Below are 14,199 nucleotides of genomic sequence, written 5' to 3' on the forward strand. Positions count from 1 at the left end.
AATCACCTATGCATGACATACTAGGTGATGTACATTAGCACATTCATAAAATTACAAGAAATAACTAAAAATAACTAAACCCGTACCACATAAAACCATGTACAAAATTGTCTACACTTCAAGATAAAAACAGAGAATAAAAAAAGTGTTCCTGATCTAAAAGATTTGCCTTGTTTTTTGAACACTTTGTGCAGCTAAAACCAAACTAAGACATCTTGTTGATACAACAGGAACTGGAATGCTGCATTCAAGCACAATCTCTTCACAGATATCATAAAAGAGGTTTTTTTGTTTTACTGGAATGCTTGAAAACTGCACCAAAATCAATTATGAACTTCTCTAAATCATCCATTTTTGGAATAGAGATTGCATAAGAGACAGCAGCATGTGGAAATTGGGCAGGACAAGACAAACAAAGCAATTTAGGTGTTTCATTCAGCTTTACATCCTGGGTGAACTTTGGGTAGTAGGACACTGAGTCGCTATTCACTGTTGCCACATATTTCCAGGAAAGATCACATTCATTTAAAGTTTTGCTGACACGAGATGCTACTGTTTGGCTGTTTGCTGAAGTTACAAACTCTACATTTGCCAAAATTAGTGCAGGCTCCTCTACAAGAACATCAAAAGAACAAAACAAGATTGCCATGGAAGGATGGCCAAGAACATCTGGCAGTCCACCAAAAACCAAAACAACTACCTCATTTCCAGTTAACCTATCTTTCATTTTATTGGTAGGAGTGACATCATACTCTTCCAAATATTTCTTGGTCAAATTGATTGAATTTGGTGAAGTTTTCAAAACTGGGCAGAAGGTTTTAACAAATTTCCCCAAAGGATCATCTGCAAGGCATAGTGGCTGCTCTGAAAAAACATAAGGCCGAATTTTAAAACAGCCCAGCGTGCAAATATCGGCACTTACGCCCGTGGCCGGGCCCTGCGAGTGCTGCGTGCATTTTCAAAAGGGCCCGGCCACGCACGTATGTGCCGATACACTCACAATCGCCGGACCCTGAAAAAGGGGCAGGCTGGGGCGAGGTCTGGGCAGGGCGGAGCAGGATGGAGGCCGGCTGGGTCAGCAGCCATTGGGAAGCACATGCCTTTAGTCGGCTGGAGTGTGCAAACGTCTTCTGCACCAGGGGAGCAGTAAGTAGTAAAACAAAAAAAAACCGTAAGTTACCAGGACTGATTTAGGGGGTGGGGAGGAGTGGGGAAGAGAGAGGGAGTTTAGGTAGGGGGGGTATAAAAGTTCCAATAATTGGAGCACACTGGGAAGGATCTGGAGAAGGCCTAATTGTGTCACTGCACGTAATTTACTAAATTTCCCCCCCCCCCCATGCGTGTTGCCCGCACATGCATGTGCAGATTTTAAAATCCGGTTCATATGTGTGTGCGGTCCATGGATTTTATAACATGCAAGCACCAGCGTGCACATCTTATAAAAATCTGCACCGGGAACCGCACATGTGCACCTTTAAAAATCTACCCTATAGCCTAGAGACCTATTCACATATTATATCATTATATTATATTATATCACATATTATATCATATACCACTTTATGTTACATGGAAACCGATGTGATGTTTTCCTAACGAATGTCAGTATACAAAAATTTTAAATAAATAAATATCATGCTGATTTCGCTCTTTCTGCTGTGCACTCATAAATACAGAGTCCTGGGTTTGCTTGTTTCTATTTCCCCCATCTTCTTTTAATTGTAAGTGTCATTTGCTCTCATAAATGTTCTTTAATTTGTTCAGACTGGGTGACATTTTCAATGCTGCACCATTCGTAGCATAAAACTTTCAAAATCCTCCTTATGTTCTGAGACCTAATATGCTACGGTTTTATGTTTTCTTCCCATTTTAGTGTGTACCTTCAACTCTACCTCTGGAAAAATGGAAGATGGACTTGGTTGGTTGGTGGATATGAGATTCATCCACTCTTTCCTGCTATCATCACATTCTCCCTTCCAAATGCCATTCTCTTGCTTGCCTCATTCTGATCCTGGTTCTTCATCTGATCTGCCCTACTGCAACCCCCAAATCTGGCTTTGCCTCTCTTCCCACCAGAACCAGGCCTGGCACATCCTATTAGGCGAATTAGGCGGTTGCCTCGGGTGCTGACCCTTAGGGGGCACCGGAGAACAGCCATGTGGGGCTGTGAGAGAAGCTTATCATGCACGCGGCAAAGGAGTAGAGATTCAGCGGGCTGCGAGCAGTGCTCATCCAGCTCATGGTCCAGAGAAGCATACACTCGGTGGGTGCGAATGTGGTAGGAGCCAGGGCCATGACTGGGGGGGTGGGGTGGGGTGACGAGGGGAGGGGCACTCAACTGGGTTGGGGCGCAAAGCAGAAGGCTCGCCTAGGGCACCGACCGTGACCAGAACTACAATCTTCACTCCACACTGTGAAGCATCTTTATCCCTATTGATGCAAATCTTTTCCAGGCCCAGCATCACAGTGATCCTCACAAGGCTTGTGCCTCTCCAGCATGATCATCCCTGCACTTTCCCCGCTGCCAGGGGGACGCGTGGTACGTGTCTGCTGTTTCCATACTGCTGGGGCTGGAGCCTGCCCTTCCATCCTTCCTTGTCTTTGGCAAAACAAAAGTGAGGTCTGGCAGGAGAAGGTTCAGAACCCCTGCTCTAGGGATCCAGAAAATCCAGAAGTAGCCTAGTAGTCAGATAACCAGGGATTTCAGGAGTCAAATCCAATTGTTGCTCCTTGTGACCTTGGGCAAATCACTTCACCTTCCATTGCCTTACTTCATGTACAAATGTAGGCCTAGAGACACAATGCCGCAATACGGCTACGTATGTTAAACAGCACTTAATATGCAATAAACTCTGTATATCATGCAATACAGCCATATCGTAGCAATATTGCATGATATTCACAATATTAAGCTATTTTTCAGGCACAAACCTGCACATGTTACAATGAGCTGCTTTGCAAGACATTTGCATGCATGTATTTTGCAATTCCATGCAAAGCAGTTCATCCATGCATAATCCTATGTAAATACTATAATGCAGCTGACTTAGAAAAAAATCAGCCCCACTATTTTATCGCATTTGAAGGACTATTTTCCTATGGGAGCCTCGGGACGCTAGCGCGGGTCCCCAATGGTCCTGTGGGAAAATTTAAAGGGTCAAGAATCTCTAAACACACACCCCAAACCTGGTAAAAAGGCCCCTGTGGGTGTTTGAGGCCCCCCTCTCTAGCCTCCACATTGCCTTCTGAGGCTGCTATGACCCCCACCCCCCAAAAAAACCCCCTATGATCTTTCAGACTGTGCATTGATGGCCTTCTCCTTCCCAAGTACCTCCCCTTTTTCATAAAAATTGCCCCTGATGCAAGGAAAAACCCCTCCATTCCAAAACCCTCCTCCCAAGCAATAGCCCCCATCCCCTCCCTCTCTTCCCCCTGGGTTCAAATCTGATAAATTCCCTAGGGTCTAGTGGCCCCCCACCCCCAAAGCAGAAAATAAGACCCTGGTGGTCTAGAGGGGGCATTTGGACCACCCCACCCCCACTTGTAAGAAGGCTTGTTGGTATATAGTGGCAGCCTAGAGTACCCCCCAGCTCCATGCCCAGTCAACACCATTTTGCAAAATGACATCAACCTGACTTGTACCTATCACATGATGGGGCATAGTCCAGGGACCAGATTTTATAGTTTATGTTTTTTTGGGGGGTCCACAATACAGCATCACCTCGGAAGGTGTTGGGGGCAGGCAGAGGTCTCAATCACTGTGGGAAATTTTGAGGTTTTGGGGAGGGTAATTTTAGGGCCTTGGGCCCTTTAACTTGACAACAGACCCAGCTGAGTTGTGCCACCATCGTGTGAGTAGGCCCCATACAGAGATGCGATTTTTTGACACGTATTTGTCTTGCGATAAAAATTCATGCTGTGAAACAGCTGTGATATTTTGTCAAGGAGGGGCTGAATATTGTAGAGACACTTCCACCCCCGTGATGTTAGGTCCCTCCTGTGATAAAAAAATTTCAGCTTAGTAAATGTCACCCTTAGATGCTAAGCTGTTCAGGGACAGGAGAAATATCGACTGTACCTGGGTGTATCCTGCTTTGAATTATGTACCAATAAAAATGTGAAGTTTTTCGAGAAACACTCACAACACAAATCCAAAAAGCTAGTTAAATAAATCAAAATCATAAGGAAAGAAAGCCTAACACTACAAGTGTTAAAACTGAAAATTTGTATTCCCAAAGACGTTTTCCACATATGATCAACTCTCTTCTAAACAATTAGAAGAGAACATCCCTCTGCTTCCTGATCTAGCATCTCCCCTCCCAGGCATGCATGCAGATGTAGCAAGCTACTATAAGCCAAGTTCCTGCCCTCACAAGTTCATCATGTGTTGGAACTTTACAATGTGGTCCGAGCTGTGTATAGATCTGAGTGATGGGTTTCAGATCTGTCAAAAAGGGGTTTTCAATCCTGCAGAGAATGCAAGCTGCTACAGCCAAGATTAAAAAATATAAAAATACCTCAAAACCCCTGTGCAGCACTGCAGTGTACAAATCAACTCCTCTTGAAAGATTTTTCATCACTTATAAGGACTATTATTTATTTATTTATTTATTTGTTTTTAGCATTTTATATACCGAGATACGTTGGGAACATCATCTCGGTTTACAGATAACTAAAAATAGCAAGAAGCTTCACAGGGAACAATTAATATAGCATACAAACAAGACACCCATATAAAAAGGTGTCAACATTATTATTCTTTCCTGAGGTCATTTTTACTATGAATACCTCTGAATGTCTCTGCAACAATAACCCCCTAACCCCAACCCACTTCCTGAAAACCCACCCCGCTTCAAAGTGCCCGTCTACAGTGGTACATATAGAGAGAGTGTCAGAGGTTCTCCCTCTCTTTCTCTCCTCATGCTTTCTTTATAACATGAGGTGTATTTTTGCTCTCACATTCATGGGCACACTAGCATTAGTTTTAAAATGTACCCGTTAGAGAAAAAGCAGATCAGAAAAGGGCTACCAAAATGGTACAGGGCCTGCAATACAAACTCTTCATGGACAGGATTAAGATAATGCAGGAATAAAAGAGAAATAGGAGATAAGAGATAGAAACATTCAAATATTTCAGGGACATCAATAAAGTACAAGAAAGTTTGATTGCCTTAGATAAAGAGATTGTAGAATGAGGGGGTCCTGATATAAATTTGGAGGGAAGAAAGCTTGGAGAATGTGAGAAAATGCTTCTGTACCGAGAGAGTGCTGGAGGCCTGGCAGAGGTGATAAAAGCAACAGAATATAAGCAGACTTATGTCAGCTGTAGAGGGCAGTGGTAAGACAAGACCTGAGAGGTTAGGTAAGAGAAATGTCGGTTAGAGGTTCTGTCGGGTGTTGGCTTAGTTATGGAAGCTTGTATATTCATCCACCCAGAGCAACAAAGGACTCAGGAGAAGATATAACAAAACTGACTTGGATTTTGCTGGCAGTCGTTTGTTTTGATGAGACCTGGGTTACGGCACTTGGTTTAGCTGGGTTTTAAAAAGGTTTGAACAAGTTCCTTGAGGAGAAGTCCATTAACGGCTATTAATCAAGTTTACTTAGGGAATAGCCACTGCTTATTAGCAGCATTAGTAGCATGAGGTCTATTTAATGTTTAGGTACTTGCCAGGTACTTGTATCCTGGATTGGCCACTGTTGGAAACAGGATAGTAACATACATAGTAATGATGGCAGAAAAGGACCAAATGGTCCATTCAGTCTGCCCAGCAAGCTTCTTATCGTAGTATCTGCCACGCCGTGCAGGTTACCTCATGTTTCTCTTAAGGGTAGCAACTGCTGCTCTGTGCAGTTATTCGATGAGCCACCTTGAAAATTCAGACAGTGCTGAGTAGGGATGTGCAATTGTTTTTCCTGAATTAGGCAATTTCAACAAAATTTCTTAAACATCGATAAAATATTTCAAAACAGCAGACACATCAAATAACACTCAATAATTAAAACTAATAAGGATTTAAAAAAATCTCCCGCTCTCCATTTCTGTCATCCTAGGATTGTTTTAGACTGGGGGCAGGCATACAAACACACACACACACACACACAATATGCTCCCTCTTTCTCATACACATACATACATGCTGTTATGGTTATGAGGTGTTGGAGTGGATTCTTGGGTACTGCGGTGATGGCCACTCCCACGGGGAGGAGCCCCGTAAGGAACCGCAGTACTAGGCTAGACTCTATACACACAGACACAGAGAAGTTGTATTTATTGTACAGCTCGATGGTACTGCCCGAGGAGCAGACAGCAGTGAAGGTAACCCAGAGAAGTAGTCCAGGGGTCCTCATAAGAGGAGCCAGTCTCACACTTGAGTAGGTGATAGGCAGTGCGGCGTAGCAGGGACAGGTCCCGGATGTAGACACAGTGCGCTGAAGCTGAAGGTGAGACAGACATCCAATAACACCCAGTAAATAAAATAAGGATTTTAAAAGTCCCCCACACTCCATTCCTGTCACTCTGAGATTGTCGCGAACTGGGGGTACACATACACATTTAAAATTATCTTCCTCTGTCTCTCACACATATACACGCTTGGTGAGAGGCAGAGGGAGCTTGAATGTGTATGTGTGAAAGAGACAGACACACATGTGTGAAAGAGACAGACACACACATTTCCTCCATCTCTTACTCACACATGCACACACACACGATTCCTCTGTATCTCTCACATACGATTCCTGTCTCACCCACACATACACACAAACACATACACACATGCTTCCTCTCTCACCCCCACCCCCGCACATAGGCACCCCTCTCATACACACACACAAGCACTCTCACACATATATGCACCCACAGGCACCCTCTCATATATATTCACAGGCAAACACACTCACTCACTCATTGTCTCATACACACACAGGCATCCTCTTATACACACACCCACATACACACACACCCTCATACACCCCCCCCCCACCCCCAATGAGTCAGCCTGGGTGATCCTTATCTGCTGACATTTACTGTTAGTACTGTATATAACTGTAGTTGTATTATTATGTTATAACACACTAATATCCAGCAAAATAGAAGGGACCCTATCTATGCAGATGTGCCTTGTCATCTAGTCCTATCAGAAGAGGTAAATCAGACTAGCAGCTTTAGTTGCTAGGCCGTTTTTTTTTTTTTTTATATGTCTCATTTTAGACATGGATATTCTTTTGTAAAGATATTGACCTCCGCAAACAAACGAACTCAAATACAGCAGTTCCTGGCATGCAAACCTGACTTTGAACTCAAGTTTGACATTTGCTAAACCATCCTGAAGATATGCAGCACATAGAGAGAGTCAGCAGTAAACAGGTCCCAACAAAACACATTTTCTCGGCTGTATTTCCAATAGTGATGAGAAAAGGAAAGATTTTAGAGGATCAGATCAATGTTCTACTTCAGTATTCCTGGACATACACTTTTTTACAAGGAGAGCAATTTCCCTTTGAAAATGCAGGCAGGCGGGGATCACGGGTATTTTTATACCTAGATACTTTGCACCTGCTTCAAAGCAGGTACAAGTGCGCAAATTAAAACACACATGGGCATTCAAAATAGACGCATATTTCATTTGGTGTATTTAGCTCATGCCTTTTCATTCCCTGTCCCCAGAGGGTTCACAATCTAAGTTGGTATCTGAGGCAATGGAGGGTGAAGTAACTTGCCCAAGCTCACAGGGAGTGGTAGTGGGATTTCAACTGTGGCTCCCTGGTTCTTAGCGCTAAACACTAGAAGGCAGATTTTTATTCTTACACGTGCGGGGTACACTTGTGCGTACTACCCAGCGCGCACAAATGTACACCCGATTTTATATCATGCGTGCGCTGCCGGGCGCATGTTATAAAATCCAGGATCAGCGCACGCAAGGGGATGCACACTTGTGCACCTTGCAAATGGCTTTCCCCGTTCCCTCCGAGGCCGCTCCGAAATCGGAGCGGCCTCGGAGGGAACTTTTTTTCAGCTCCCCCCCACCTTCCCCTCCCTTCCCCTATCTAACCCTCCCTCCAGCCCTACCTAAATCCCCCCCTACCTTTTATTGTCAAAGTTATGCCTGCCCAAGGCAGGCGTAACTTGTGCGTGCCGGCCAGCTGCCCGCACATGAACCTCCGGCATGGCTGCTGTGCCGGAGGACTCGGGACCGCCACCCTGCCCCCGGCCCTGCCCCCAGAATGCCCATTTTTGAAAGCCCCAGGTCATATGCGGGGCTTGCGCACGCTGCCGAGCCTATGCAAAATAGGATTGGCGCGCGCAGGGGTAGGTTTTGGGGGTTACCCTCGTACATTACACGCATAACCCTTTGAAAATCTACCCCTAGGCTAATCCTCTAGGCAATATTCAAATCGTTTTATGCATCTACTTGCATAAAAACATTTTATTATTGTCTCATTAATCTTTATTTGGTTTAAAATGTTGTTTGATATTGCAAATAATACCTCAATTGCTATTTATTTTAGAGCCAAATTTAACTTCTGCAGACTTTTTTTTCACTCATGTGGAAGACAGATGCTCACAGAAAGGAAAGAAATAAGTCAGTCAGATAAACCAGTTCACAGCTTCTGTCATGTATATCTCTGCCATAGTTACCAGCTGCAGGAACAGGAAATGACCCTTGATATTACACTCCAAAGATTTCTATGACGTGACATACACAAGTAGAGATAGGGGGTTACACAATAAAACTCATGCTAAAGAGGTTTCGGTGAGCAACTCTGTAAAATTTAAGAGGACAGTATTTTAGAGCCATTTATTTGACGAAACATTGATTTGCTCCAGCAAACTGGTCTCTCCAAGAACTGCCCTTTTCAGAGCAGATAGGAAGTTTGTGACGAAGAAGGATTTGCAGGGCTCGTCCCTAAAAAATGTATATTTCTTTTGGTGTGAGTGGAAGAAAAGAGCACCTGGTCTTGGAATTCCCAAAGTGCATATTTTCCATTGGGGGAGGAGTCTGGATGGGGGTTGGATTTCTGCATTTAAAAAGAATGTATGCAAATTCCACCAGGGAAACTACCCACATTCATAAATATGGATAGTTTTCCCGGGGTAATTTTCACAGCAAAAGTAAGCACATACTGCCACTTTGAGAACTGGAATAAAATCTACGGGTAAAAAGTGCCCATAGACTTTACACCAGCTGAAAATTACCCACTTAATGGACATAATTTTACACTAGTGTAGTTACCCTTTGAAAATTAGTCACAAGGTACATATTTTATTCATTTATTTCTTTCAACATTTTATATACTGTCGTACCATATAAAGATTTATTTTATTTTATTTATTTAAGTTTTTTATATACCGGCATTCATGAGCAAGTCACATCATGCTGGTTTACATAGCAACAAGGGGTGCATAGAACAGTAGAACTAAACTAGTGCAAGGGGAAGCAGTTACAAAAAAACAGGGGTAAGATAACTGGGAGAGAGAAAGAAAGGAACGGAGGGGCGTAAAGATTTGTACAGGGATAATTGCTTAATAACTTAATAATAATAACTTAGTGAATATTTACAGTAGCATTGTTACAGTAGCAAGTGATGGTTATAAGTTATCCGGGAAGGCTTGTTTAAAAAGCCAGGTCTTTTTAAGATCACAACAGTTTACAAAAATAACATTCATACTATAAATCAACAAATAATGACAGTTTACGGAGTTGGTATTCATCAACAGGAATTAATCTAAATTGAATGAGATGTTCTAATACATATTAACTAAAGGTCTAAGACATCAGGCGAATAGTGCAGGAATAATATAGCAACTTTCACATAATAATCAGTTCATTGTCTCATTCTCTCATTAATTTATTCCACATGTTACAATTAGTATTTCTTGTCCTTCTTGTTATTGTAGTTCTCTGCATTCTGATGTTTTAAATGAGGTTGGTTATATGCATTTTTTGAATAGCCATGTTTTTACCTCACGTTTAAACCATAGGTGTCGTAAGGGGGAGGCCGCAGGGGCCATGGACCACCCCAATTCTTTACTGACTCTGGGGGAAACCTCATTAGTGGCAGCAGGAGAGCACATTATTCCATTTCTGCTGCTCATCCCCACAATTTTGTCGGTATTCCCTCACTCACCCTCACTGCGGCCTTGCAGTTCAGGCTGCTTCCTCCCTCCCGGCTGCTGGTGCCTGAATGATGCCATCAGGAAGAAGCAGCCCATGCTGCAAGAACACAATCCTCTGAATGTCTGAAGCATGGAGGGTGAGGGAAGGAGTTGCGGCAGTGCCAGTGGAAAGGAAATAACGCAATGTCCACCTGTGGTGAGTGAGGGGATTGTGGGTGAGAAGGTATAGGAAGGGGAACAAGATTGGTGGGGACGGGAACAATTTCTGGGAAGCAGGGAGTCTGGGAAGGGGCGGGAGCAAGAAAGGTGGCCGGGGAGCAATACTGCTGAGAGGTGCGGTATGGGGGGGGGAGGGGCTGTTGAGCAAGACTGCGGGGGTGTGAGTGGTCTGGGAGGGGACTTGGGACCAAGGATTCTGGGGAGTTGGGGGTCTAAGAGGGGATAGGAGTCAAGGGAGCAAGAATGCTGAGGAGAGGGGGCTGGGGAATATGACGTCTGGGGGCTGATAAGCAAGACTGCAAGGGATGGCTCTGTATGTGCATGTGTATGAGAGCCAGAGAATGTGTGTGTGTGTGTGTGTGTGTGTGTGTGTGTGTGTGTGTGTGTGGATATGCATCTGACAGCCAGAGAGCGTGTGCACATGTGTGTAGGTGTATGAGAGCCAGAGAGCCTGTGTTTGAGGAAGAGAGAGGTTATGTGTGTGAGATAGAGCCTATGTATATATGTATGGGAGAGAGAAAGGGTATATATGAGAGTCTGTGTGTGAGAAAGGGGCTGAGTGTGAGCATGTGGGTGTGAGAAAGAAAGGTATGTGTGAGAGAGAAAGAGAAAGGAGGGTCTCTGTGTCTGTGTGTGTGTGTGAGAAAAAGGGGGTGAGAGAGCAAGTGTGTTAGAAAGAGAGGGTAACGCTTGTGCGGTCCCCTACTTCTAATCCACGACAATTTCGGGGTGACTGGAAATAATAAAAAATCCCAGATATGGAGAGTGGCAGATTTTCTCTGATTCATTTATTACTGTAGATACAAGGCAATGTGTTTCTCAGTTCAAAGGTTGTTTGATTTTTAATTGTAATCACTCCTTGTGTACTTGTTCCATACCATTCATGATGTTATAAACCTGTATCTAAGTCCTCTCCTCCTAATTGAAGATTTATTTATTTATTTAAACATTTTTACCCCTTATCATTTTTTGTTGCCCTTATCAATGCTTTTTCTAGTTCTGCTATATCTTTTTTGAGATGGGACAACCAGTACAGCAATGCAGGTGGTGAAGACAAGAATGGTAACAGAATTCAAAAGGGTGTAGGATAAACACAGAGGATCCCAACTGCCTGAGAAATGGAGTAACCCATGGTAATTTTTGGAGTAACATTTCTGCATAGAGGTAACCCACATGGAGCAGCAGTTTCTACTCTAAACACCTTGCTGAGCAGACTGAATGGCCTATTTTGGTCCTTATCTGCCATGTTTACTATTTTACTACGTTAACCAGAACAATTCACAATACTCAGGGTGTGGATGTACCATGAATTTAAACAGAGCCTTTGTGATATTCTCATTTATATTCCTTTCTAAATAATTCCTAATATTCTATTAGCTTTTTTGGGGGGACTGCTACTGTAAACTGAGCTTTGAATTTCAATGCATTGTCCACAGTGACTTTAAGGTATAACAATGTGTTCATAGTTGGGATTAGGTTTTCCTCTTTGCATCACTTTGCACTTGTTCACATTAAAGTTCAACTATCATTTAGATGCCAAATCAATCTCATCCATATTCCTTATTGTGGATATGCAAATGGGATCAGTGTTAGATGTTGATACTCATTCCATTCCCTGAGTACTTTATATCTACACTATATCTGATTAATGTGCAATGTCTGAAGTAAAGCAGTGATGCAGAGGTTAGCCAAACAAAGAGAAAGTATGATGCAATAATAACACAGCAATCCAATCAGATGTCTGTATTAGTGGGAGGAATTAAGTTCATGGTCTTTCAACTACGAGCACATGATTTGTAAAAACAAAGTCAAACGAAACTGGCAGGGGAAAGATTTGTTTGCCTCATCAGTGTCTTCGAAAATAAAAAAGGCAGTCTGATTTAACAAAATAATTGAGTTATAATGTGATTCCTCATAGTGATAATTATTATTATTATTATTATGTTTTACTGTGGATTTTACTTGGTTTATCTTTTTTGTGCTTGACTTCTCTTGGATTCAGTGTGTCTCCAAATGGGTTTTATGCACACGGTGACAAAAACAAACCTCATTTTTAAGCCAGGTTATGTTTGTTGTGATCTCTAATCTCTCAGATTTCTTGCTAGTGCTCTTAATATGTGTACTGTGCCCCAGAGAGCTTCTTCTGCTTCTCATCAGATGAAATATACAGTATATAGGCAACCCAGTGAGGTGTGCTTGGAAGTTTTGTTTAATCAGGCTGGTGGCACTAGGGATGTGCAAAAGAAAAAAATGAATTTCAATTCATTGGGACCCATATTCATTTCATTAGCTCCAATATGAAAAAACGTTTTTCGTTTATTCATTACATTAGTTTCATTAGTTTTCCATTAAAACCTATGGGGGTAGATTTTCAAAGGGTTACAAGCGTAACCCTTTAACCCCCCCCCCCCCCCGCACCCGCAAGCCCTGGGACGCGGATATATCCCGGGGCTTTGAAAAAGGGGCGAGAAGGGGGCATGTGTGGGGGTGTGGTGCCGGTCCGGGGGCGGTACAGAGGTCTCCGGCACAGCAGCTGTGCCTGGGGATGGCGCGCCGGCAGCTGGCCGGCATGTGCAAGATACGCCTGCCAGAGGCAGGCGTAAAAAATGAAATAAGGTAGGGGGGGTATTTAAGTAGGGCTGGGGGGGGTGGGTTAGATAGGGGAAGGAAGGGGAAGGTGGGGGGAGCGGAAGAAAAGTTCCCTCCGGTGCCGAGGCTGCTCCCTCCGAGGCCGCTCCAATTTCGGAGCGGCCTTGGAGGGAACGGGGAAAGCCATTGGGGCTCCCCTTGGGCTTGGCGCGCGCAAGGTGCACAAGTGTGCACCCCTTTGCGTGCGCCGACCCTGGATTTTATAACATGCGCGCGGCAGCTCGCGCATGTTATAAAATTGGGTGTACATTTGTGTGTGCTGGGTAGCGCGCACAAATGTACCCCGCGCGCGCTGCTTTCAAAATCTGCCCCTATGGGGAAAGTATTATAGTCTATTATGGGCTCCAGAATAATGAATCTTTTTTTTTAATCAATTCTAATGAAACTTGTAAGAAGAAATATTCAGAAAGGGGAAAGAACTTCAAGGTATTTAGAGTGTGGCAAATTGGCATAAAAAATGGCAGAAATAGTAGCATATGGCTCCACAAAGAGGCACCAGGCTTACAGTATTGGCAGGACTTCTCTGATGCAATATGAATGAAGCAAAGAAGCAATAAGAGGAGGAAGAACACAAGGTTTCAAAAGAGGATGCGAACTCAGCAATAGCGTCATGAATATCGATGGCATCACGAGAGGCAAAGTGGCACCAAAACTGGAATCAGCACCCTAAGGCACCATGAAGGGGGAATGAAGCAGAAAATGTGGCAACAAAAAAATCCCAAGGTACAAATAAAGGGACCAGGAATTGGAAAGAGTGGTATCAAGATCTGAAAAGCATAGGAGAGGTGCAGAGCAGCAAACCCAGAAGGGTAAGAAGACTTGAAGTGTAAGAGCTGGCGTATGCCAGGAAGGTAGAGTGGCAAAAAGAAGTGAAGAACCCCAAGGTGGTAAAGCCTGCGCATGGCAGCACAAGGATCCGAAGGTGTAGGAAGAGGGCCACAGCATTAAGGCAAAGTGGCATGGGAAATGCCAGCTATTGCGTTGGAGCAAGTAGACAACCATAGAGAGGGCGGATGACTCTAACTGTCAAAGTATGGCTGCACCTGAACGATCCACCAGTCCAGCAGGATATGCTTGTGACACGGAGTAAGCCACACACGTCATAGATAGGTAGTACATACCCAAGTGTGAGGTACAGTGGAACTGTGAGTAGGCTATGAAATCAATTACGGTTCATGGAGCGGTGTGCAAAAGGATGGCTAGCCGTGACA

Source organism: Rhinatrema bivittatum, chromosome 1 (genome assembly GCF_901001135.1).
Source record: "Rhinatrema bivittatum chromosome 1, aRhiBiv1.1, whole genome shotgun sequence".
NCBI lineage: Eukaryota > Metazoa > Chordata > Amphibia > Gymnophiona > Rhinatrematidae > Rhinatrema > Rhinatrema bivittatum.